Here is a 27,541-nt window from a genome sequence, read left to right on the forward strand (position 1 = left end):
AATGGGTACTCCATCTGTGTTTGATGAATGAATCATTTAATTTGGTTCCAAATTAACTTTCTCCAACTTTTCCATGAGGAAATCTGTTTAAAACGGTGGTTCTTTAGAAAAAAATTCCAGGGGTGCCTGGGTGGCTCAGTCGGTTAAGCGTCCGACTTCAGCTCAGGTCACGATCTCGCGGTCCCTGAGTTCGAGCCCCGCGTCGGGCTCTGGGCTGATGGCTCAGAGCCTGGAGCCTGCTTCTGATTCTGTGTCTCCCTCTCTCTCTGCCCCTCCCCCGTTCATGCTCTGTCTCTCTCTGTCTCAAAAATAAATAAACGTTAAAAAAAATTTTTTTTTAAAGAAAAAAATTCCAAAACTAATGTAGTATCTAAAAAGCCAATAATAGTGAACTGTTACAGGATCCCAACAAATTTATAGACTCTACTGCTCCTACAGAAGAAATCATACTTATAGTTAGTATCTTATTACCAGATACTGAGAAATATTTAAGAAGAGTTTAGATACTGTTGATGTAAACCTCCTGAACTGACTCCAGAAAAAGCAGGCATAGTCTAGTGACCTGAACTGACTCCAGAAAAAGCAGGCATAGTCTAGTGACCTGTCCCTACACCCAAAGTTCAAAGTCTGGGTCTCTGCTGAATGTCAAGCAGCTGCCCAGAGGCTGTCGCCTCATTTGAGGAACACGGTGAAAAATTAAAATACGAGTGCCTGTGTTCAAAAATTATCGCAATTGTGAGATGGCCACAACAGAGCATAAAAAGCAAACACAGAGCCCTTCTGAGCACGGGGCCATGAGTGGGCGACTGCATAGGTCACATGTCCCTGAAGCCAGGTGCGTGGCAGGCCCCTTCCCAGCAAGTTTGAGTCTGTCTGTGTTAGCAGACATCAGGGAAGGAGGTTTTCCATAGTTAGTGTGTGAGCATCTCCGAAAGAGAGGAAGGAACCGGGAAATTAGATAGGAATTTGCATTAATGATGCAATATGGCATCCGTGAGTTCTGGCAATAACACAATAACTGTCAGCCTGGAGAGTGTTCTGAGGTTTGTGGGCACAACAGACACAGGGCTCTGGGCAGGAGCGCAGCCATCTCCCGGAGGCCCTGGACATCAGGGCAGTAGCAGGGGGCCATCAGAGGGCTCTCAGGCCACACACTCTGAGCAGAGCTCAGGACACCCAAGGGCCTTGCTCCTGAGCATATCCAAATGCACTCTGAAAACTCCCCAAATAGCTGAGGGATCCTCTGGGGAAGGGGCTGAAGTGTGCTATCTGCAAATGAGGAAGGAATTGTAGATCATTAATGTCATTGTCAAGGTAACTCCTTTGCACACCCAGGCTGTAGGACCCGAGGAAACACAGGTGGCGCCAGAAGCGATGACAAAATGCAAAAAAGTACCAATTCTCATTTATCTTAAACTCCAACAACTCTGCCCTACAGAAATCAAAAATGGCATTCTACTTCAGTATCAATTATAAGCTGCCCAAAAGGGGTACACGTCCAACACAACCCATAAATATAATTTTAATTTTTTAATATTTAATGCTTTTGTAATTTACTCACACTCAAACTTGAAAATTAAGAGTGAATTAATAATCTATGTGACAAATTAAAGAAAAACAAGTTCCTGTACGTAAAAGCAAAATGGAAGCGTCATATATAATGCTCTGCTATATGTTAGCCATGAGGCTTGGTTTTTCAATTATGTTGTCTAATTTAACATAAAATGGTCTCATTTTCTTAGTTTATTTTATTTATTTTGAGAGAGAGACAGAGAGAGAGAATCCCAATCAGGCTCCACACGGTCAGCACAGAGCCCAGTAGAGCTTGAACTCACGAGCCAGAAGATCATAAAATAAGCCGAGATCAAGAGTTGGATGCTCGATCGACTGAGCCACCCAGGCGCCCCTAAAATGGTCTAATTTGATATAAATCTTGTTTTAGGATACTTAGGAAATAAAACCTTTCTTTAAGTGTGGGAATATTTTAAAGGAGCAGTAACACGCTAAGAAATGTGCCATACGTTGCATTATAAACTTCAAACGCTCCCAATACAACTTACGTGTGTATGTGTTTGATAAATGTGAGTCCGATTAAAAGAGCGGTAATTTGTGCGTCATTGTAGGGCAGTGGATCTTGAGCTGTTGGAGCATCAGAATCACTTGGAAAGCTTGCGAAAACACGGATTGCTGCCCCCACCTCGTTCCAGAGTTTTCTGCTTTCACAGGTGGTATGCCGACTTTACTGATCCTAAACAATACTTTGAGAACCACCTCTACAGAATATTCCAGACTCTCATTTTCTCTCCCCAAATTCCCCAGTATATAATATTTTTTCCTGCTGTAATTTATCAAAGCAACACTTCCACATACATAATACACTTTTCTAGAAATGGATTAGTCGTTCTCCTAAGACCATTGCGCACCATAAAATGTTTCCCTTCCCTGCTTCCAGTTTCTGTTGCCCTGACTTTTCTGTCTTCTGTAAATTCAGGTGCAAACCCCAACAGCATTTAAGGGCTGACCAACAGCTTCCTCTGCCTGCGAGAACCTTAAATCTTTGCTTCCCCTTTCTCTATGATCCCATTAGGATAATAGTATGTGGAAATTTTCATGTTTCCTCTGGGAGTCTCTAGGGCTATTAAATCCTCCCAAGTAAATATGATGTGCCATGGACTGTCAGGTCAATTAATCAACATCACCTCTAGTTTCTGAAGAAAGGGGGCTGCTTACATTTGCGAGTACCAGTGAGAGTTAATTCTGAGGGTCAAGGCCACCGTGTTTCACCTGAACAATCCACATCCCCCTGAATATAAGCTTTGTGAGCCTCTCTCCATCTTGTTCACTGTTGGAAGCCTTGGAACACCGTAGGTGCTCAATAAACACATGATGACTGAATGGAAACACCAGGTAGAATTTAAGTTTTGGACCAACACTGATTTCTCTGCCACTATTTTGCACCTTTAAATGGAAATGCTGCCCTTCTGAGTCTCCCAGCATGTACTGAAATGAGGTTCAGGAGTCCACAAATCCTCAAAAATTATTTGGAAGTTTTTGCAAGTATTTGCGCAACTGTATTTTTCTGGGAAATAATTATCAATTTTTTCTGAGGATTGTGATTTTTTTTAAAAAACAAGTTGATCACCAACAGCTAGTAATTAAAAAGACTCAGAACGGGGCGCCTGAGTGACTCAGTTGGTTAAGCGTCAAACTTCAGCTCAGGTCATGACCTCACGGTTCACCAAGTTCAAGCCCCGCATCGGGCTCTGTGCTGACAGCTCAGAGCGTGGAGACTGCTTTAGATTCTCTCTCTCCCTCTGTCTCTGCCCCTCACCCACTCACACTGTGTCTCTCTCTCTCTCAAAAATAAATAAGCATTAAAAAAAAAATTAAAAAGACTCAATGTCTAGGAGTTCAATAATACAGGCTTTGCCACTAAAAATAAAATTTTCTTTGACAAGCTAATAAGTCGCTACTTGTATTTCTAGACTGCTTATTCAAGAGCAGTCCAATGGTTGTGCCTAACTAGGAAAACCTCCATAAAGCACCATTTCAAAAGACACTGAGGAAATGACTTGACTGATTTCTCTGCGGGAAAATTATCCGAACCAATGGATCCTTTCTGGCAACATGAAGCCACAGTTGTACCAGTTAATTCTAACTTGTCCCCATCTGTACAGCCCAAAAGGATGTGGGCTTGAAGATATGTTAAGTCAGCCACCCAAGACTAACCTACCAGCCAGGAGATACTAGCTACTTCTAAAGATGGAAACACTACCGTGTCTTGTATCACCAATAGAAATAAGATTCATTATTTGTGCAGAACACGAATCACAATAATGTCATGAATGTGAATCATTCCGTTTTTACCAAAAACAAGTCTGACACTTACATTTTAACAGCACAAGAAAAAATATTTTGAAGTTCATCTATTTCACATATTCAACTTTCCTCTAGATACTAGATACAAAATACCTAATCCTCCTAAATATTACAGCAAAGTAAAAACAAGGCTTTTTTTTTTTTCAGACAGCTCAACACAAAGAAATTACAGTTTTTCTAGTGTTATGACTTGGACCCCACAAGACAGTTCTCTAAAATAGACTGCCAGGATATAACAACTAGATTAAATATAATCTCTTCAGTAATATAATCTCTTTGGATTACTTCTTCTGTCTAGCCTTAATATTAAGAGGAAATTTTCAATGGCATTTAAGTTACTCAGTCATATTCTACACACGCCTTCACAAAGTTTGCTTTATTATTCATTAAATAGAGATATTGTTCCCCAACTTGAAATTCCAGAACCGCTCTCATAAGAAACCCACACCAACATATGATACATGACTTTTTGAGTGGAGATTGTATTGCTCTAAATTGCATAATTCTCCAATTTTACCCCAATCCATATTCTTATCAGACCTTGAAAGTTTTGACTCTATTTTCAAAACCCCCTCACAATCCATTTTCTGACTTATACATTAGTGTAATTCAATGTCTCCAATGAGCCTGGAGCAAACCTCTCTCTTACCAATGTAAGTACACAAAAACCCTGTGAAATAAATACCCCTTTGTACAAAAAAAGGAAACTGAGACTCAGAGACAACATTATTCAGATCACGTGACTAAGGAAGCTAGGATTTGACCCAGGTGTATGGGGCTTCGGAGGACATACTTTCTTTCTTCTAGCCTGGTATGTTCCAAATTGGTGCTCAGTTCCTTCCTTTCTCTCTCTCTCTCTCTCTCTCTCTCTCTCTCTCTCTCTCTCTCTCGTGTGTATGCGCGCACACATGCACATGTGCATGTGTGTGCGCGCGCACACACACACACACACACACACACACACACGGTCCTTTTGAAGAGAAATACCAGAAACAAATCCAAACAGGAATTCTAATACAAGTTATTTAGCTGATTGCTACCAATGACTCATTTGTCCCAGGTTTTCAAAAACCTCCTAGAATCAAATGAAATTTATGAAAACACAACTGTTTAATATTATACACCAAATCAATTTCCTGATCGAATTTAACTCCATTCAGTGAACATTTATTGAATTCTTTGTATATTCAAGTGTAGTCGTTAAACAAGGGTAAAGCCCTAAGAAACTAATCCATTTGCCAAGATGCTGAATGAATTTATTTAAGAAAACAAAATAGTCTGACCATTTGAAGTCTCCCTTAAGAATCATCGCAGAGCCCTGGTCATAAGATCCAGCGTCAATCTAGAAGATACTATTGGTCACAAGCAGTTGAACTGATCACTCATTTTACAGCTTTACTAAATCCTTCTTTTTTGCTATTAAAAACATCTTAGTGAAAGGATCTCAAGCCCTGTAAAGTAACCTCAAACTGTTTTCAGACAAAAGTGCAGGAATAAATAACTTGAAATCTGTTGGGGTATTCACAAGTTATTCAGTAGATGCCCCAGGGTGATCCCAGGGAAACAGTCACCTCTCCCCAGGTGCTTTGTATGAAAGGTCATTTCTTCCTTTTCCCTCTCAAGCTAATTTTAGGTCTCAGGAGCCAAATTTTTAGTGACCCCAATGATTTCACATTAACTCCCAAGATTAACCTTGGGAACGTGGACATCATCAGTTTAAAAAAAAAAAAGAGAGAGAGAGAGAGAGAAAGAGGTCAAGCATAGGCAACAATCATTACCCCCACAGGATTACAAATTCTTCCTTCGGAAACAAATCAAACTGGGAGGAGAAGGCAGAAGTATTTACCACCAGCGGACCAACCATGAAGTTTAATTAAAGAAGGAATTACAGAATTAGAGAGTATGTCTTTGTCCGTTAACCCCTTGTGACCTCTTCTGTAGCCTGAAGAAATATTTCATCCTAGTTAACGCTATTATACATGAGATCTTACCTCAATTTTATAGGGATTTAGTCACGTGGGCTTCTATAATTATTGGTTTCCAGACCAATATAATTCAGGGATGGGAGACAGGCAAAAAATGGAGAAACCAAATAATTCACAAGCATGAATTTGGCACACTGTCTTTCTTCTCAGCAAGACCTTTCATTTGAATAATTAAAGAATCAAAACATGACAACCATTTAAACTCTATGTTTGTCCCAGATATAATACGATGCAATTTACAGACACAGAGGAGGTGGGGGGGATCTCTCTCCGCGGGCTCTGAGGCCGAACGTCATCATCAGTCATTCACTCTAAGATGGCCCCAGACCACATCAGACGGTCTTTTCGTCTGTACTAATCTTTGCAAGCTCGACCTATCAGCATTTGTACTCAGAGCTGTGTCTTGCTGATTAAAAAATAACAAGGATACAACACAAATTAAAGTAAGAATCGTGCCTGAGAGCTCCCTGAGATCACTTCCTCCCATATCTGAAGGTCTTAGGGGACCTCGCAGGTATATTCCACAAGGTCTTTCACGGGCCAGCTCGAAGTTTGAGGCACCCGCTTGGCTAACTGCAGAATGTCTCCTGCGTTTGTGAGTGTTGCCATCCAGCATGAAGGGGACGATGGGACAGCTAACTGTTTTCTGATGTGAAGTGGCCCTTCTCCACTGAGAGAGATGTGAATGACCTCTCTCGTGTTTACTCGGGTGAAAGCCAGGAGGAGTGAGGCAAGACTGATATTCCCTCACAGACCCAGAGTAAATGACAAATGACATTTTCCCTTTGTGATCTTTGGGATTTTTGTTGACTTATTTGGAGGCTTTTGTTGGATCCCAAGAAATGGCCTGTGGCTGAGGCCTATTCTACCGATTTCCACGCTCCATCTGTGGAATCCATCAACGGGGCATTTTACCCTCATTCAGGGGTCTGACACCTGCCTGGCAGGGAGCAGCAGACACAAAGAAAGCCGGGAGTGGATGAGAAAGGGGAGGTTGGTTGTTTTTTTTTTTTCTTCCAGGGGCGGGGGGGAGGTTGAAATGGATGCACAGTAGGGGTTAATCCAAGCCAGTCTAGAGACTTCAGCACCTGGAACCTTCTCTTCCACATTAATTCACAAGCTGAGAAGTAATCGGCGACATTATTTTTTTAAGTGTGTTTAAATCCTATCTAGGTCAAGAAAAGAAAAGAGATACAGAAAGGAAAAGAGATACCCGCCTGAAAGGAACACACGGGAAGACTGACGACCAAATCCAAAGGTGGACGGAGAAAGTGCGCGAGTGACCTAACAAAGTTCAAGAGAACTTCCCAGAATTCCTGACTCAGGGACCATTTGAGGAGCTGTTATTTTGCTGGTGGATAAACAGGGAGAAATGGCCCGTCACCTCATCGGTGGTCCATGTGGAGGGGAGGGGGTCCTGTTTTGCTTTTTGTCGCCTCTACAACTTCTCCAAAGGTGCCAGCCAAGAATCTTTAACAAGTACCCCCACCCCCCCCCCCAAAAAAAGAATAAGAATAAAATAAAAGGAGGTAGGACGGTCTGTGGCAAGAATATTCTGGGCTTTCTCCAAGAAAGGTTCTTTTCAGAACACTCCATCTAATTAAGACCCGCAGCCACTTCCCCACTGCGGCCCCTGCCCCGCAGTCCCCATTTGGGGGTTGCAGAGATGTAACGCTATTCCCCTCCCCCGCCCCCAGGTCCTTCCCTCGGAAGCCGCCTTCTCCCAGCACGGGGTCATTAGAAGGAAAATAAGCTCCTGCCAGGTTGGTGCTAATCAAAATAGCACAAATAAACCCTGACACTCAACAACTCCCCGAGTGCCTGCCGCCCCGGGAGGAGAGTACAGATTGGTTATGAATCCGGCCGGCCGCGCGTGCTGCACACCCGCCCCGGAGTTCTCGAAAGTGCACGACATGGACCGTTGGGTGTTTACTTAAGATAAGAGCTACGGAGCCGCCAGAGCGGCCAAGCTGCCTCCCAGGCGATGAGCAGCACGGCCCCAAAGACCCCCCAGAGCCTAAGGTCCCGATCTCGGCGCAATGTCAGGTGCGCGGCGCACCTGCAGCTAGGTTACGCTGAGACATCTTAACTCGGAGTGGAGTTCGTCCCAACGGCCTCGCCTGATCATCGGTCACCGCAAAGGCCTCCCTTGTAACAACAAAGCCAGAAAGAAAGGCTTATGCTTCCTTGTTCGTCACAGCCCCGCCAGTAAGTGGCCTGTAACAGCTATATGCACTTGATACATTTAAGGAAAAACCTGCCTGGGCCCTTTTTCTTCCCGCGATACAGCAGCATCTCGTCTGGGGGAGCCGCAGAATCGTGACCAAAGTGTTTCAGCACCTCCCTCCCCAGGCTTCAAGTGCAGGACGCATCCTTACTTGCTTAGAGACCCTGACGCTGACCCAGATTACCTCGGTGGCTTCTTGAACCCTCTGGTTTACGACCTGGAGGTGCGCGTGACAAGAATTGCTCTCAACAACATGAATCTCTCTCACCGAGGGAAAAGATGAAGTGACACTTCCCTACCCCACCCCTGCAAACGATTTTTATTTGCAGTTGTTTAACGGCTTTTTAAAAACGCCGCGGTCACTGCCACTGGAGCATTTCAAAGAGAAACAGAGGAAAGCCCCAAGAAAATGTGTTGCTATTCAATTAGGAAAACTGATTAGTTGACTAATTAATCAGTTAACAGCTTTCTAAGAATAGTCTCCCATGATAAGAATTTCCCCCCTCAAGAGCTTAAAAGTCAGTCATAATTAAAATTAAGAACCAGAGCTCGCTCTCTCCGTGTTAAGTCCCCACGGCCCTAAAAGCAGGCAAGCTAGGTTCTGGTTTCCCGGGGATTGGGCTGCATGGAGCAAAGAAAGGTAATTTGCACACTGAAGGGGAACAGGAAAACGGTAGTTCTCGTGAAAGGAAGAGGGCCAAGTGACTTTTATTTACAATTGCCAAGAGAGAGGCCATTATTGACCATATGTGCCACAATGGCCCTCTTATCACGGGCTGGCCATCATGTCCTTTGGGAGCTGTTAATGAACTGGGTAATTGAGCTGCTGACATGTGTTACCAAAACAAAACAATAGGAAGAAGAGACAAATGAACATTTTATTTGCCAATCAGAGTAGGTTCGCCTTTTCACGGAGCTGCGGCTAAGTTACTGACTGAATACATAAAACAGTGCATTGAAAGCAAGCAGATGTAGACACAATAATAGTTAACTGACAGCTTCTGGCCCATCTGTGCTTAACATTTTGTTAAAGAAATTACTTGACTTGCTAAAGAGACCAATCATACAGCTGCCCCGAGTGCTACATTATAAGAGATAAATCATTAGCTAAACTGTTTCATGCTTAAAATGACAATGCTTATTAACAGTTGTGTTGGGACATTTTTGCCGGCACAGCTTGACACAGTTATTACTTGCTAAAAATGGGACAACTTCTAGATTTTCAACAGAAGGGAGTTGGGGCAGGGGGAGGAATCAGAACACTGCAAACCCTTTGAAAGAACAATAGGCATTTTTAATCTCTCACGATTAAGTCTGCATTTCTAAGATGTTACAAATGGGGGGGGGGAACCTATGAAATGGACCACAAGATGATGTTCCATGTGGTAATCAGGTATCTTTCTTCCATATCTCTTTACTATGGTGGGGGGTGGGAGACACCATGTTGCAAAAGACTTGCTTTCTGAGAAGATTTGGCTAATGTTTTTGTTACTGCATCTGAATTGAAACCACATTCCCCCCCCCCCCCCCCCCCCGTCCAAGTGTGGTTCATCCACTGCCATGCAGGACGGCATACCTCTGAAATCATGTCTTTGTAAACTGGTTACCCAGAGACAGAACATGGGTCCCTCAAAGCCCTTCTTGTGATGATTCCTTCAACATTCTGGGCAAAATTAAGTCAACGGTACCAACAGTGATATATGAAAGGCTGCTATTCTGACTCACTGACTGCCTGCTATAGTCAACTCCTGCTTCCTTCCTCCTTCATGTACACGTTCTTTCATTTTTCCCAAAACCCTATTGGAGGAGTGTTGTCACCCCCATCTTATAGATGAGAGGGGGAAAAAAATGAGGTCTGGGGAGTAATGTAACCTACCTGATCCATGAGAACGCAGAGAGGTTATCCAAATATAAGATCGTATATATCAAATATAAGATCTAATTAGCATTGCCATTTGAGGAGGAAGATTGATGTGGGCTGGAAGAAAAACTGTAGCCAATATCATCACATTTTTTTTCTTCCTGGTCTACACTGCCAGGACTCAGATGTCACAGTCAACTCTGCAAATCAGTTGTGAAAACACGACTATAAAAGGTGAGTGGTCTTCTCAGTGGTGGTTGGTGTGTGTGAAAATTATGTTATGCACACTTACTAACAGAGATCGCTGGCTATGAAACGGAAACCCTAGCTATGTATACAGAGCTTTAAAATAAGACACCACCTGATTCGCAACACAGTGGACAAAGACAAAGAACCACCCTGCCTTCACCTTTATTTCCCACGACTGGATATTTTTGCCATTGTGCGCATCAGTCACTTTCCGTCGACAAATAAATCCAAAGCAGAATATAAAAAAGAGATAACAAGTTGCACAAAGAGCCTTTCAGGGGGTAGAAAAACAAAAGAACGCTTTTGCCACCCTTATTGAGACAGGACTAGCAAAGACACACGCGACCCACGCTGTTTTACCGACAACTAAATTTTGTCAGGATTAGCATGGCGGGAGATATTCGGGGCGGGGGGGGAACCAAACACAAGAAAGGCAGATTTAAGAAGAAAGTTAAATACGACACCTTTTGTGCCAGAAACCTACATAAAGAGATAGAGGCCTGACAGCCTGGACAGACCAGGGGAAAGCATTCCTGCAATTGCTGAACCATCAGAAACCCTAGGCCAGTCCCCTTCGTCTCAGAGCCGAAGCCCAGAGAGCAAGCAGGGTTGTCCAGAATCACACACATGCTTCAGGAAACAGCGGCTGATGTTGTCCTCGGCACCCAGGATGCAAAGATGAATAATGTGTGGACTTAAAGTCAGAAAGCAAAAGTCGCATCACCTGGCTCCCACCGCAGTGCTCTCTCCACGGAGGCCAAGCCTGGGTACACGCAGAAGATAATTAGCCGTGTCCTGCAGCAACAGGGGGATTAAACAAACGGCCTCTCAAGGCTGAAACACCTAGATACATTATTTACCAAATAACGGAGCCATAGATTCTGTGAGCCTGTGATCTTTAATATAGAGATCAAATTCATACATAGATGCTTTCACTGACACCTCCCATATGGCATTTCAAGATTGTTTCTTCGCTTTTTGTCTCCTACAGGATTCCGTGAGGGTTTCAGAAAAGGGGCAGTACAGGAAGCTTGTTTTGAAAATCCAAATCTTACCTGGGCCAATTATGGCTTCTTGGAAGAGAGAAAGAGGTAATAACTGAACATAAGCGAAAGAGGAAACTTTTCCTGGAGGCAAGAGAGGAGGCTGAGCTTAATTCTCGCTGGCACAGGAATGAGTGGCAACATCAAGGTCACCGTCAGAAATCATTCACGGAATACCTACTGGGCAAGAAACTTCAGTCGAGGCTGGGAGGGAAGGGAAAACGAGGAAGAGACAGTGATTTCGCCCCTTCAGCCTGCAGAGGTATGAGGCTCAGGTCTGGGAAGTTGGCCAACCGGTCGAGATGACTAAGTAGAGGATATGAACGATTTTTCAACCTCCCCAAATATGGCCCCCCTCTGGCTCCCTTCACCACCATATTGTCCAAGCTCACCAGGCATAAAGGACCAGCATGAGGAAAATGCTCTCTCTAGATTAAGACTGAGGGAAAAGTGGCCACTGAAGCCTTGTAGAAATTCCCAAATTTGTGAAACAAGAGCCTCGTCCAATGTCTCATCTGCTACCTCTTCCAAAGATCCTGTCCATAATCGGCCGGTATACATGTATCCAATTAAAAAGGATATTCAGCTCTTGCTCCATATCTAATTCCCTTAAAAATCCAAAATGTTGGCCAGGGTACTTTACTCCTGCTGACCCAGGACACGTGCCTGTGCTGTGTGTCAATGTTTAAGGTAGCTCTGAAAGTAAATAAATTCTGTGCTCCCAAGTACCTCAGGGCCTGAACAAGAAGGCTGATGGATCAAAAATCAGGCAACTAGCCTAAAAGAAATTAAATATACTTGGCCTCCCCTCTATGCCAACATTCATTTTGGTTTCCATGGGAAAGAGCTTTGAATATGTTTGCTCGGAGGCAAATTCGCATCTGCTTTTATGTCTACTGATACACGTCTAAAAAACAAAATTGAAATATAGTTTTAAGCAATTCACTCTCTGATCGTGTTGATTAGTGTCCCCAGCCAGTGTGAACAGCTCAGGCACCCAGTCTCAGAAGAAGAAAAAAAAAAAAAATACAAGGATGTCTTCAGTAGCCGGCTTCTATGTGAATTACTAGACAACTGCCTTGCCCCTCTACGTTGCCTTTTCAGGAATAATCTTTCAGAACTGAAGGGAAATTAATAAGGAAATGCTGGGTAGAAGGGAGCAATGGAGGGAGAGAAGAAAGAAGAGAAGAGGGTTAGCTGTCCATCCTAGCAAAGACGAGTAATAATGCAGTAAGTGATTTTAGAGTCAGTGGGTTGACCCCAGGCACTCCTTTTCCAAAAGACTGATGACAAGTCCTTTTGAGAGGGAAAGCCTGCTCTGAAGGACGAGAGTGGGAGAGTGAGGGTCTGAAAACATGTCCTGATCCTTGGCAGCTTTGAATAAATTACAGACCCTCTTGGATGGAAACCAAAGATAGTCCTACTCATGTTTTCCACTCACGCCAGCCAGTGATTTTAACTGGGAATCACCCCATCAGCATGTCAGGATAGTGTTAATATTTAATCCAATTCAAACTCAAGTCCTACTCTTCACTACCCAACGATAAGTTTATTCCTAAGAAGAGTTTCATGGACAAAATACATTTTCTATTTTGGGGGCACTTTTGTTTTCACACGGTAAATGTACATTACAGTAAAAAATAAAATTTGGGCAGTGCAAAAAAAAAAAAAAAGATAACCCCAGAATCCAAAACAATCACTATTGATTTTAAATTAAGGAGTTAGATTCTATAAATGGACGTTTGGCTGGCTGGCTGGCTGGCTGGATGAATGGATAGACAGAGCAGGAGTTAGATATAGATTGACCAAACTTCTTTACTTGTTTCTTTCCATTCTTTTGTTCTGTGTATATTACTAACGAAATGTAAGTTTTTAAAAACTCTTTCTTGATTAATTACACCTTAAAAAGGTAAATGAAACTCTTCCCTCCAGCAAGCATTCAAATGAATTTATCTTTGTCGTTTTGGTAATAACAACAAATTTGGTTGATAGTATTATTATGTGCAAATTTAACTTGAGTTCTGAAATTATGTAGCACTACTCCTTCCTGTTTACTCATATACACCTGCAGATACATTTGAAGGTGCAAATATAAGCATGTGCCCATCTCTCTATATACGGACCAAGATAAATGACATGTGCTCGCACTGCATTCACAGGACGCCAGCATATAATTCACTCCAACGAGCACAGAAGCTGTTCCCATACATCTCACTATAAATAAGCCAGCCTTGTTTAAAAGCTTCTCAAAGGCCTGAAGCATCCAAGGTGGTTGTCTTTACTGGCCATTCCTCCCAATCCTTATCCCCATTTCTAACTAGGCTATCACTAAGTAAGAGGGGGCCCCTAAAATGCTTCCTTCTCGCTGATAGAAGCCAGAGCAGGATCAGTATGTGCACAGAGCGGGACACCGGCTGGAGAAGAAAGCCAGCAGAAGCACAGCAAGATGACATCCAGGTAAATAACAATGTAAATTACGGGGGGTGGGGGGGGCGGGGATATGAATACATCACTGTTTAAAATCTTTTTTACCACTACTTGCTAGCGGTCATGCTTTATGTTAAACGTGCTGCTTGGCATTAGAACTTTAAAAGCTAGAAATTATTTTAAAGATCATCAGACTGTACTTTACCTTACAGATTCAAAACAAAACAAGACTGAGTTTCAAACAGCTGAAATGATACTTCTATCGTCACCTGGCTTGTTAGTGGCAGAGTTAAATCTCAAACTTACATCTTTGAATTCTAAATTTTGGTTCTTTCCTTTTTATCACAGTGTCAACGCATAATTTTCTGTGGCTCTGTGGCTGAATTGACTTCTATTTTCTAGTCAGCTCTGGTAGCTACAGTCCCCCTCCCAGAACCACTGCATCTAAAGATGAATCAGGGGCGCCTGGCTGGCAATTCTTGATCTTGAGGTTGTGAGTTCAAGCCCCACGTTGAGTGTAGAGCTTATTTGAAACAAACAAACAAAAATTTTTAAATAAATATGAACAAAATGAGATGGACTTTGGACTCAAATTGGGCCTTGGGGGGAAAAAAAGTAAACATTTAGCCTCTCAACCATTCCATGTACATCTAACCATTAAATGATGCTGTTTTTGTTCCTGACTTTTAACACTCTTTATTATATCTTGTTAACAATTCTGTTAGACAGTATTATCCTTTTTAAAAAAATAAAGTTGGCACTCGGAGTGTTTAAAAGGATTTGCCCAAAGTCTCAACAAGCCAGCTAGGCATTAGCCAAATAAGTGTTGAGAAGATAATCATCAGGCCTTCTCTCTTAAAATGCATGAAAATAATTTCTATCATCTTAGTACCATTAGCAAATTTCTTTGCTCAAGTAACATATATATTCAAATATAGATGACTAATAACCATTTTATAAGAAATAATGATTAGTGTATTTCTGAGTAAATCAGCTTTAAAATGTAGAAACCTATTAATTTTTTTTTAATTTTTTAATGTTTATGTATTTTTGAAAGAGACAGAGAGAGCGTAAGCCGGGAAGGGGCAGAGAATGAGGGAGACACAGTATCCAAAGCAGGCTCCAGGCTCTGAGCTGTCAGCACACAGCCAGACGCAGGGCTCAAACCTACGAACCGTGAGATCATGACCTGAGCCAAAGTCAGATGCTTAACCAGCTGAGCCACCCAGGCATCCTGAACACTAGTAATTAACGCGAAGTTGAACACATACGCAAAAATCTACTAAGGGTTCACTGTATGGAACTATTTTCACTGGACTGGAACAAACGTACTTTTCCAGAATCCCATGAGCTTGCCAAAAGGGACCAAGGACTGGTCCTATCTTGATTTTCCCACCCTAACTAACCGAACCTGGCGTGCCCTTTCTGCCCATCTTAACATGATGTCCTCATAGGTCCCCAAACTTCCCAGGAACCCCCCACCCATCAATACCCCTCCTTTCTCTGGACGTCAAGAGCACTTCATACTTTCCATACATTCAGCACTTGTGCTTCTTAACTGAACTATTGACTCAACTTTGAGGTCAGCTCTTTTGCAACCATACATTTCTCTGACCACTTCTTTGAATTACTATAAATTTAGTTGTGCGTCCCAATGGTGCTTTTTCATTTAATGGGTCAAACAGTCAGAGGTCAGCAGAGCAACTAGTAAGTCCATACAGACAAATCTAACGAATGCTAACACCACCGAGAGCAGGTTTTGAGGGATCTTGGTTCTGTGCTTGCCAGATGAGTAGTTTTGCAAGCAAAAACTTAGAGGCCATTCTAAGAGCACTGGCTTTGTTTGTCAAAGTTCAATGGTTATTTTGACTGCCATGATGCTGAAGAATTTGCAAAAGAGAAGCTGATTGATGGTGTCACGGCTCCGTCACAAAATAAGGAAAGAATATTGAAAGAAGCACAGAGACCCCATTCTACCTCAATCTCTCATAGGACTCCAGTTAACTTGGAAGGCATCCACAGGCCATAGGTAAAGAGACTTTCTCTTGGTTTCGGTTATTACCAATGAGAAAAAAAATACGGCAAAGTGCTCAGTAAACTGTAACGGTCGCATAACATGCATGTTTTTCTCATCACCATCACCGCCATATTGTCATTATTATTGTAGGAGATGATGCAGCACCAATTATACAAAATGTATTAGCCAATGTCAAATTAAAATGGCATTACTTTAAGGCTTTCACTTTCTCTGGAAAAGAAAAAGATGAGTGTATAAGAGGTTCTTCTTTGATCAGCTAAAGACACGTGCCCCTCTTTTTCCCAAACTTCTCAAATTTCTTTGAATACAGGAGGACACCAACAGCGTCTACGTGCTTCTTTCCCAGAGAAGATCTTTCCCTTTCACAATTTCTTCTTCAACTGTAGGCCTTATGGAAGATTAACCCTCAACTTCCAGGATCCTACTTATCTTTCAACAAAGACGTTCTTCTTCCCTTCCAAAAAGGTTTGAGTAAGTCCCACCCTGAAAATACAGAGCCAGAAGCAGATCGATGTTTTCTAGAGCCTAAAGTTTCTACAATTTGGTGGCTGGGAATGCTGCTTTTAATCAAAGAACAGGGGCACCTGGGTGGCTCAGTCGGTTAAGCGTCCAACTCTTGATTTCAGCTCAGGTCATGATCTCAGGGTTGTGAAACTGAGCCCTGCGTTGGGCTCCACATTGGGTGGGGAGCCTGCTTAAAATTCTCTCTCTCTCTCCCCACCCTCCCTCTGCCCCTTCCCCACTCGCTTGTGCGTGTGCACACTCTTTCTCAAAAATAAATAAATAACAAATACATAAATATTTTTAAATGACACAAAACTAGCTTAATTTGGCATGTTTTACAAAATTACATGACCATGGGACACACTGTTGAGGCCTTTGCAGGAATTTGAAAGGCATCCTTATCAGTGAAGGTTCTGAAGTTTGCTCTGTTGTAAACCCACTACCGCTCATGAATCGCTGCTAAAGCCAGAAAGCCCCTAAATGCAGTGCACAAGAGAAAGACGCTCACTTTCTACATCCACACGTCCCTCCACGAAAGGTCTAAACACCCATCAACAGTGGCAATGACAGCCCATCCTACCACAAGTAGCAGGGACAGACAAGTCAACCAGTAGTCATAATTATAAGCTACCTAGAATCTTTCACAGGGGCATGGCGTTTCTTGCCCAATTCTGCTGAAATCAACTCTTGGACGTAGCCACTTCCACAGCCTGTGAGTAAAGCTTATCCTATAAACTATAACAGTGGAGACATGCCCTTCACAGATCGTTCAGAGACCCTCATGATAAATATGGGAAGCCATTTTGCTTTGTCTTCTAACCTTCAGGAAGTATCCTGGAACCTGGAACATATCCTAGGTAGGGATCTCATGAGCCTGGTGACACCCTCGCGAAATCACTACCACGAGTGTGGTGCCTTCCACGTGCATGTTGCTTATACCCATTAGGGCCTCAAACGGAATGCAATTGAAATGTTTGGGGAAAGTCTAAGATGTTTTCTGCAATAAATACATATGACTTTTATAATAATGGAAACAGTTCCAGTGTGGAGAAGTACCCTCAAAAAAGCCTGGGTCTTCTTACGAGAAGTTGCAAGCAACCTCGTGCATCAGTTCAGCGTTTTAGCCAGCACGTGAGGTCTTTTTGTACCTACAAGATGACGCCACCCGCACCCTCCCAAACTTGAAAAAATAGCAGAGTAATTAGTTACAAACACCACAAAAAGGTTGCACGTGTTAACTGACTTTGTAACACCTTGCCTAGGAAACATTCACATCACAGAGACTTGGAAAGAAATATCGTGAAAAATGAGACTTGCACCAGACGTAGGCCAGATATGATACTCTAGAAACTGAAGTAGAAGAAATGGGGCCATCACAATGTTATAGAGAAAAATAATGCCTTTGCTTCAAGTGCTTGACTATTTCAAGCACAAGGATATTAGAGTTTCACTCAGTGAAATACTACCTTCCATTTCTTCTTCTTTTTTTTTTAATGTTTATCTATTTATTTTTGAGAAAGAGAGAGAGAGAGCAGGGGAGGAGCAGAGAGAGAAGTAGACAAAGAATCCCAACAAGCAGGCTCTGAGCCATCAGTGCAGAGCCCCACGCGGGGCTCAAACCCACGAACCATGAGCAGAAGTCGGACGCTTAACCAACTGAGCCACCCAGGCTCCCCTGCATTTCTTCTTTACTTGCATCTGAAGATGTGGCTTTATTCTCATCTGAGATTTCTTAAATCCTGAATAGGGTATAGGATGTCACATAGCTTTACCCCAAATGACTCACTGGGGACTAGATTCCTTTACATTTCCTCGCACTTGTAAATACATCAGACGCTACTTTCCGCTAATCTCAGAGCAGTTCTACCGCATCATGTGAGAAAGATTTATTACATATGAAATTTTGAGCCGACCTTGCTAAGACTCCACAATTAAAAATGTACATTTGCACTTATGGACCATCTACCCTATCACTTCAGTGGTCTTCTAGAAGTGTTCCATTTGGATAGCCAATTTGGGGTGAGTGAGGAAGACTGTCAACCCCACCCCCACCCCTCCCACTGTCACGTGCTTTGCCGCATTACCAGAAGATGCCAACAGAAAGAACCCTAAGCATGAGAATCACCACAAACAAAGATGTGGCGCTAGGAAATAACATAATTTCTTCCAAATTAAAGTCGTGAAGGTCTACACCAGGGAGCAGCCAAACACAAACCACTGTCGATATCTGCATGTCCTGTGATCCAAGGATGGTTTTTACACTCTTAAATGGTTGGGGGGAAAATCCAAAGGAAGCAGAACATCAAGAGCAACTGGGTGGCTCAGTCCGTTAAGTGTCTGACTTCAGCTCAGGTCATGATCTTGCAGTTCGTGAGTTCGAATCCCGCATCAGGCTCTGTGCTGACAGCTCAGAGCCTGGAGCCTGCTTCGGATTCTGTGTCTCCCTCTCTCTCTGCCCCTCCCCTGCTTGCTCTCTCTCTCTCAAAAATAAATAAAAACATTTAAAAATTGTTAAGAATAACATCAGCACAGAAAGACTAAAGGAAATCTTCGCGTCCATAAATACAGATTATTAGGACATAGCCACACGCTTATGTATTTTTTGTGATCACGTGCTACAAAGGCAAGCTGACAGAGACCAATGGTCTGTAAAACCAAAAATACTCACTCTATAGCCCTTTGCAGAAAAAAAAAAAAAAATGGCCTGGCCTATACAACGACCAACATTTTATGGGGACTCAATTTGCACCAGGTACCATGTCAAGCACCTTTACTTCCTTTCATTCATCTAAAGCAAATGAACACTATGATCATCCCTTGTTTTGCAGATGAAATGCTGAGGCGCGGAAACAGTCAGGTAGCTCGTATGGCGGGTCTGATGTAATGTATACGGAGATTCATGTTTATTGATTCTGGGCCAAGCTTCATCCCCAAAGCCCATCATCACTACCACCATCCGAGGGCACGCAAAATACAGAGCCAAAACCCTCACTTTTCCCTAGCATGTCTCAAGTCCCAATCCTCCTGTGGTGTGTAGGAGGGGATGCCTGGCCCCATCTCCTGCTGCTGTCATTCCCTCATGTCCAGGCATGAATGAAGCCAGAATTGTGGGGGACTTTTTCCCACAAGAATCCAGGTCCCTGTGTTGTTACTCAACTTCATACAGCCGGTGCCACATGTAATTCACGGGCTAATTACACCCAAGAACCACGCTATTGCTCAGCTCACAAGAAGAGAGAGAATGAGGAAACTCTTCTGATTGGACAACAGTTTTCCAGGGGATGTGAGTCTTGCTGTTGTGGTTACTTAAGTTTCATGTTGACGCTTGCTTTGACTTCGGACTCTTGGATTACCTTGGATATCTTGGATACCTTGGATTATCTTGGATATCTTCGGACTCTTGGATATCTTGGATCTCTATGTTATACACTCGATGACCTCTGCCATGAACCGCTGGTTACACCCACAGAAATGGTAGAAACGCAGTTGTCCCCTCACTCCCTAATCCTATGCCCCTGATGCCCCATACACCACTCTCGCCCTGTTTATCCAAATTGCCACCACCGGGGCAGCAAATTTACCAATCCGCTAAACAAGGAAGCTAGAAGCAGCACAGAAGAGAGACATATTCTATTCCCAGGATCCTGTTCTCAACCCAGATGGTCTGTTGGGCACGTTGCCTAAACTGTATCGCTCTCACATTCCCCATTTGTACAAAGTAATAACAAGCCACAGGTGATTATGAGGAACCAATTTACAGGGGTATGAATAGCCTCTGAAAAATGCAGAGTACTAGAGAAAGGCAAACTAAAGGTAAGCCACGGTGTTGAAGTATAAAATGTATATCCTGGTTTGACATTAGTGTGCTAACTTTCTCGAACACTGAAGACACGTTGGGGTGTGATTCAAGGATTCAACACTTCATGCTAAGGAAGACTCCGGATGTCGATACCAATCAATCTAGATGGTACACCACCAGAAATGGCAATAAAACAAGTTGTCAAAGATAAATACGTCGAGACACATTCTTTCCCAGGGAGGAAAAAAAAAAAAGGTCAAAGTTTTTAATAACTTCGTCACAACACTTTTCTCTAAGTTTACATTCATTTATTCACAAGACAGTTGGGCTCCCAATCCCAGTATGTGTTCGGTAGATACATTCTTTGCCAGCGGATGGGAGGGGGTGGCCGTCACAGTCTTGTCCCACCCTTACATTTAGATTGGGTTTGTTGGGTCCAAGTATGCTGGTCTGTTCTACATGCTTCCTCCTACAATAAGAACCATCGATGCTTTAAACATACAAGGTTACCCTGGAGGTCTGAAATTCAAGGACTCTTCCATGTCCAGAAAGACCTTTGGAAATCTGGGTTTCCCAGAGTCTCGGGGTATTATTTTACCACAAAGGCACCTCTGAGACCCACCTCTGGGTCTGCCCCTCCACTGATGGAGACATCAATGCCATGATTACTTAGGATGCAAGAGAGTATCGTGGCCGGCTGAGAACGCCCAAAGATCTCTTCGAGATCTTCTTTTCATAGTATTTTCCTATCGCTCTAGAGCATGAGGATATCAAACACCTCAGTTAATGTCAAAACGCATGTATCACAGAGTGTCCTATGCTTAAGGCTTACAATTAAACGTTCTAGTCTCAATTCGGTTGAGCACATTGCGATATCAATAGAAATAGAGATTTTGTCTGGTTCAATAGCCAAACACATTTACAGATTTCACCGGAGTAAGAGGGAATGTATATAGTCTTCAAAACCTTGAGCCATGGGATCTGATTTTAATACTGAGAATGAGTCAGGCGTATGGTAGGAAATGCCTGCCCTGCCTAAATGTGGTCAAAGTCTCAAGGAGATGGAGAAAGGGGTATCCTTCTTGCTGGAGCGTCCTCACTGGGTGATAAAATCTTAGCATCACTATTACATGGGAATATTGTGCAAATCATCTACCAATATCTGCATCAGAATCACCCGAGGTGTTTGAGGAAAATGATATCTAAGCCCGACCCCTGTTCTGCAAAATCCAAATCACCTGAAAGTGATCCTAGAAATAGTCTTTTAAGCAAGGAACCCAGAAATTAAGTGTAATAATGACAGCATTTGTCTGGCGTTTACCGCGGCAGTCAATGTTCTGGGCATCTTACATACAGTAACTCAGGTTCTCTTATGTGTGACTGGTAGATTCCGTGAAGCTGGCGTACCACTGGGCTAGGTTTTCGCCTAACACGTGGAGAGTCAAATCCTGGGTCTGTCATTTTCCTGCCACTATGGCCCTCAAAAGGCTACTTGATCTCCTCCAACCCCAAGGAACTCATGTGTAAAACAAGGGTGATCATTCCTAATTTGCATGGTGTTGTGATGATGGCCTTTCTTTTCTTTTTTTCCTTTTCTTGGGGGGGGGGGGAGGGGGAGGATAGCATATCAGCTACACATTAAGCTCAAAAGAGATGTGCTCCAAAACTCCTCCGTGAACTGACAGAGGCACACCCTTCCTACCATGAGAGCTCAGGTGCATTTGAGAAAACGTCCCTAACTGGGCAGTGATGATATATATGCCCAGTCATATTCCTAACCCACAGTTCAAGAGCCTCCTTGAAGATGAGCTATCACCTCCCTATGGCTTGCGCCAGGTCCTGTCATTGGAAGCATCAGAGCCCACGGACTCTTTCCTTCCTTCTGGGATTGAGGCTGTACCAGAACCAATCACATTCCAAGGGGGCAAACTGGCCCGACAGGCACATCCTCTTGAGTGTTTTCACAGTTCCCATAAGGGACTTTTTCTACTCACAGAAAACCATTCTTCCCTCCAACCAGCCACAAGGACTGTGCTCACCATCCCTGGAAGATTCCCTGAGCCCCACCACCCCTCCCTCTCAGCCCGCTCCCCCCTCTCCTCCCCCATCCCTCCTTGATCCCTGGGCTCACACCGAGGAAGGCACTTCCTGATCCCTCCCGCTCCCTCTCTCCACTCCCACTGAGACAATCCCCCAGGCACAAAGACCCCCTAACCTCCTCCAGGCTCAGCCCGGAGACTCGGAAACTGCTCTTTGATTTCTCTACTGCAAGGAATTAACTTTTCTTCCCTAGTAGCCTGGAAGTCTCAATTTCTCATAAATACAAAAACAAAATACTGTATCTAACGGCGATGTGGAAACGGACAGTCTTTCACATTTCCTTTTCCTGAAACTCAGGACGTGAGTGCCAATACGGTACTTTTAATGCGATGCTCCCAGGACACAACTTGTGTTGGGGAAAGTAACCTGACTCCATCCCAGAAAGCCGGCATTGAATTTGATGAACTGGCTCTCCATTTTGAAATTTTACACTGTCCCTAGACCGACTCTCCCTCAAAGCACAGATGCGGCCACCCGACCCTAAACTCTAAAGCTCAAACTGCAGCACGGAAGTGACTCCTGGAGCTGTGAGATAACTTTTGTTTAATAAGGCAAGTCGGAGACAGTGAAATACAACTAGTAATAGTTACAACATGTTGTATAACCCGCTAGTAAAATCTGGAAAATATTCACAGAATGAGCACACAACAGGGGCAACAGTCCACAGGCCATTTTTTTTGGTGAGGAAAAACAGTACTAAATGGGGGGGGGGAGCAGGTTCCACATAGATATACACTTTAAACTGTCTACACTTCGTTTAAATGTCTCCGGGTGCCTTCTCCCAACAGGGACCCAATCAATATTTCTTCAATAAATGGCTCCGCATGTTCAGACCTTCAGAATTTCTAACTCTTCACCCTCTTTGTCTGCCTATTGGAATTTTGCACATCATCGTAATTCAAGATGGATTTTGTTTTCCTTCGCTTTTAACTCATGCAGCCAAACATAAAGGGCCAATTAATACTACACTTTCATGTTTTGAGCACTCGTACAAGCCTAGGACAATTATTTTTCTGCCCCAACAGCTACCAGAGAAGTTAAAACCTGCATCACCAGTGAACTTTTAAATAATTCTTTGAGGCTTTATCACGCTCCTTCCGGGGACTCCTGTTGCCCGTGATCTCCACGAAGCAACTCACTGCCTGTTTTCCAGACATTGTTGCAAAGTCACTCGTGATTATGTGTAGGAAAGGTCACCAAATGAACTACCTGCTCATTGGTCTGTTTAGAAGGCCCAGGGGCATGCATGCCCGTGGCCACCGATCCAAAAGTCCCACTGGGATATTTTTCCAGGAAACAATGAGGAGTCCTGGGGACTCTGGGGCCCTTGGCATCTGAGAGCCGCGCGGAGCCCAGGGCCTCCGGGGCTGGAAGGCTCCAGGCTGCGCAGGGACCTTGCGCTTTGGGGCTTTGGGGCCCCCGGGGGTCGCCTGCGCCGCCTGGCCGTGGTGGCGCCCCCCTCAAGGCGTTCCCACACCCGAGGGCTGTGGGAACCCAGGCGGGGACAGAACCGCAGACCCTTCTGGGGGAAAGGGGAGAAAAAAAAGGACCGCTTCAAGGAAGAGGAATATTCGAGAGACGTCCTTCCATCCTAAAACCCGCTTGGTTTTCTGGAACGCTCTGGGGTACATTTGTATTTTATGTTAAATCAAATGAGGACTAATTCACATCGCCACCCTCCTTTTTTTGTTTGTTTGTTTTTGGAGGAAGAGGGGTGGAAGGAACAGTGTATTTATGTGCCCCTATCTATAACCTTAGAAGAGATGCTCATGCATCTAAGCCTCGAGTATTTCATCCACAGAGTGGGCGTATGTCCCTCACGGCATTGTTTTGACGATTAAACTACGTACGTGAAGATTTATTTTCCTACACCTATTATTAGTATTATTACTCCATATGAATTATGAGTGAGAACAATTTTTATTCCATTAGTAAATAACCTTTAATAAACCTTATAGGGTAATTTTTTAAGAACTGAATATTTTGCCACAAATTTATTTAAATACAAAGCTTATATTCAGAGCCTGAAGGATGGCCCTCCCCCCCCCTCCTTTTCATTGACCTAGAGATAAACTTTGACCCCTTGTTTGATAACCACATTTTTCTGAAGATGCCTTGTTCCTTTCAAGAACAGCAGCTTGGCCCCAGAATCTGGAAACTGACATGCTTCAGTATACCTCTTTCCTCCCTTTTTGGCTTGACAGCAGGAACCTTTAACCTTTAGGCTTGATTCCTAAACCTTGTGTATTGTTTGCAGTGAGAGAATATTCGGGGGCAGACGGAGAATTTGCCTCATTCTAAATTTCATTGGGTTGCTGACTATATCTTTCTAAAGTGTGGATCTGAAATTCGGTTCTTAAAAAAAAAAAGTCTCTTACTGGCAATGCTGAGATTTTTTTTTTTCTTTTCTTTTCTTTTCCCTAAGTCTTATTCTCTTGGGTCAAATCATGGCACTGATTTAACACACACTATAAAAATCTCAAACCCTGAGGCATAAGTGAGCCGCTAAGCTGACCTCGACAAGAAAACTGGAATGAGGAAACTTTTTCCCGCAGATTGGAAGTCCCATGGCTTCCTCAAAAGAAAAAAAAAAAATTAAAATGTAAAATTTTCCTAAACCAAATGTATTCTATATTTTACCTTATCTACAGCAGCTGAGAACCACTTTCCAAGAATGATTTGTTGGAAAGCAAAAACCTGCTCCTACTGCTTCTAAACAAACACACACATACTTGTAAGCAACCAACACAATTCATCCAACAAAACATCATTGTTGAATAAACCCATTCCCCACTTCCGGCTGCATTCTGAAGTGGAAATTCCTAATGTCTGGAATCCTATTACATTAAAGACAGGAATCACATTGCTTCTGCCTGTTTTATCTTAGATCAAAAGGTAAAACCAAAAGATTGTACAAAGCAAAGAAGCACTTTGCAGGTACTACATGATATATCGAATATAAAGACTAGGCATGGCATTCTACCAATCAACATCTATTAAGAACATCAAAATAAGAGGGATTTATAACTCCGAGTCCAAACAGAGAAATGACACTGGGAAATAACACTGTGTTTAGAGAAAGAAAATGCAAGTGCCCATATTGTTTAAATAGTTCCAAGCCAGAGCTGGTGCCACAGAATTCAACACTTTTGCCTTTTTCCTTTTTGTTTTAATGGGGGGGGGGGGGGCGGGGAGGGAAGACAGGGGAATCTCATAGCTTGTGCCTTCAAATCAGAAGTTTATCAGTGGCCTTGGATCAATCACTTAACTTCTCTGAGCCTTGCTTTCTTCATCTCTGCGGTGGGCAACAAAATGCCTTTTTACAGCCCATCACAACACTGAAATGGCTAATAAAAACTACAGGTAAGGGTGCCTGGGTGGCTCAGTCGGCTAAGCGTCCGACTTAGGCTCAGGTCACGATCTCACGGTCCATGAGTTCGAGCCCCGCATGGGGCTCTGTGCTGACAGCTCAGAACCTGGAGCCTGTTTCGGATTCTGTGTCTCCCTGTCTCTCTCTGCCCCTCCCCCACTCACGCTTTGTCTCTGTCTCTCAAAAATAAATAAATGCTAAAAAAAAATTTTTTTTTTTAAACTACACGTAAAGGAACTATAGCCAAATGACACATTATAATTATCATGGCTGGATTGTGATAGTTTTACTGAGCTAGATTTCTATTTTTTTTCTTTAACTCAGAAATGCAATAACTACTTTTCATTGACGGGTGGCTATATTTCAACACCATATGGTCTTAGCTGAGGAACAAAACTAGAAGTATTTCTGGCAATGTAAAATTTAAGAGTAATGCTTAGAATCACTGAAGAATCACCTAGACTTTGCATGAATCACGGAAACGAACTCAAGTAGCCACAAACGTGGAGCACCGAATCCTTCAGTGCAGCACAGTCTCAAGGCGAAATTCCTGAAACTACTTAACTGATTAACCTTGGATATTCATTTCAACGTACGGTTTTTACGGAGTAACCTGAATTCAGCGGACTTATCTGGTCCAAAGTTTCCAAAATCAGGCCGACACACCGAACTATTCTGGCAGACCTGGAGTGCCCATGACAAGCTGCCAAGTTGCCCAGGACGATCGGTTTTAACAACCTCCCTAGAAAATCCAGGAGTTTTACAGCCATCTCTGCCAATCTGAGAGCCACATGTTGGATCCTTGATTACGTTTGAGATTCACGTGTTGAATCATTGGTTAAGTGTTAACTGTGAATTCTGTTCTACATGTTAGAAAGTGGGGAGAAAAAAAACCATGTTAAATACCTGGCATATGTGTCAATTTCTATAAAACATTAGGACAGAGCATTCAAAGTTCACTGGAATTTGGCAAAGAAATTCTAGACTCGGAGGAAAGGATACCAAGATTATAACCTCTCTCATTATTCCTTTCTGAAGCAGAGCAGGGGTGGTTTTCTTTTTTCACTCAAAACAAGAAAGAAAAAAAGGGGGTGCCTGGGTGGCTCAGTCGGTTAAGCGGCCGACTTTGGCTCAGGTCATGATCTCACAACTGTGGGTTCGAGCCCCGCGTCGGGCTCTGTGCTGACCGCTCAGAGCCTGGAGCCTGCCTGGGATTCTGTGTCTCCCTCTCTCTCTCTGCCCCTCCCCTGCTCACACAGTCTCTCTCTCTGTCTCTCAAAAAATGAATAAACGTTAAAAAAAAAAAAAAAAGAAAGAAAAAAAGCAAAGCCTCCTGCCGTCTACTCCCCTCCCTGAGTTTCTGATATCTTAGCATTTAACTCATGGGCTAGACCATTGACCTGGAAACCCTATAATATTGCACATTTACAAATGTTTTTGAAAGGACCCAAAGACTTCAAACCATATACATTTAATAAATGATAAAAAAAAAAAAAGCCACGGGTAGATTGACCTGGTCTTCATGAACATACATCAAATACCTTCCTTGTTCTCCGAGATCGATTTTAAATGTTGCATGACAAATGCAGGAAGCAGGTGAAACGCATGGTGATTCAAAGTTCATCTCTGGGGTAGACATGACTTTCCTCAACCTCTCTGACTTACAGCCAAACATTTCACTAAAATCAAGCACTTACACAGAGGAAGAATTGGTAACAGAACGACATCCCCCATTTGGTAGATAACGTTATTAATTTTACATGGACTAGAAACAGATTCATTTTATTATCACCCTCTGATTGCTAAAATGTTTAAAGTCCAAAACAAAATAGCTTTCAATAAATGAATTCTTCCCAGCAGAAATTGTTAGTAGATACAGACAAATGTATATGGAAAAGCAACAAAATGGATACAATTTTGAAAAGGAAGAAAAGGTTGAAGGAATCACATTAGTGGATCTTAAGAATTACGACAAAACTATAGTGGTCAAGACATTGTGGGATTAGGAAAAGGAAAGGCACATAAATCAATGGAACAGAATAAAGTACAGAAAGAGACC

The 27,541-nt window shown here is 43.0% G+C and overlaps 1 protein-coding gene and 1 long non-coding RNA gene across 6 annotated transcripts in view; one reads left to right on the top strand and one right to left on the bottom strand.

The window, feature by feature from the left end:
- The window catches only part of PAX3 (paired box 3), a 97,412-nt gene that overhangs the window by 32,814 nt on the left and 37,057 nt on the right, over positions 1–27,541 (bottom strand). The window lies entirely within an intron of this gene.
- On the top strand, positions 7,645–20,248 carry LOC111561908. 4 transcript variants are annotated; one of them, XR_002744937.2, is made up of 5 exons: positions 7,645–8,072; positions 10,131–10,186; positions 11,193–12,474; positions 13,617–13,701; positions 19,042–20,248. It is a non-coding gene; the product is annotated as an uncharacterized LOC111561908 (long non-coding RNA). The 4 variants fall into 4 exon arrangements; XR_002744938.2 differs by lacking the exon at positions 10,131–10,186; XR_006583562.1 differs by lacking the exon at positions 11,193–12,474 and having other exon boundaries at positions 19,042–20,243.

The sequence above is a fragment of the Felis catus genome, chromosome C1 (genome assembly GCF_018350175.1).
Source record: "Felis catus isolate Fca126 chromosome C1, F.catus_Fca126_mat1.0, whole genome shotgun sequence".
In the NCBI taxonomy this organism is placed as follows: Eukaryota; Metazoa; Chordata; class Mammalia; order Carnivora; family Felidae; genus Felis; species Felis catus.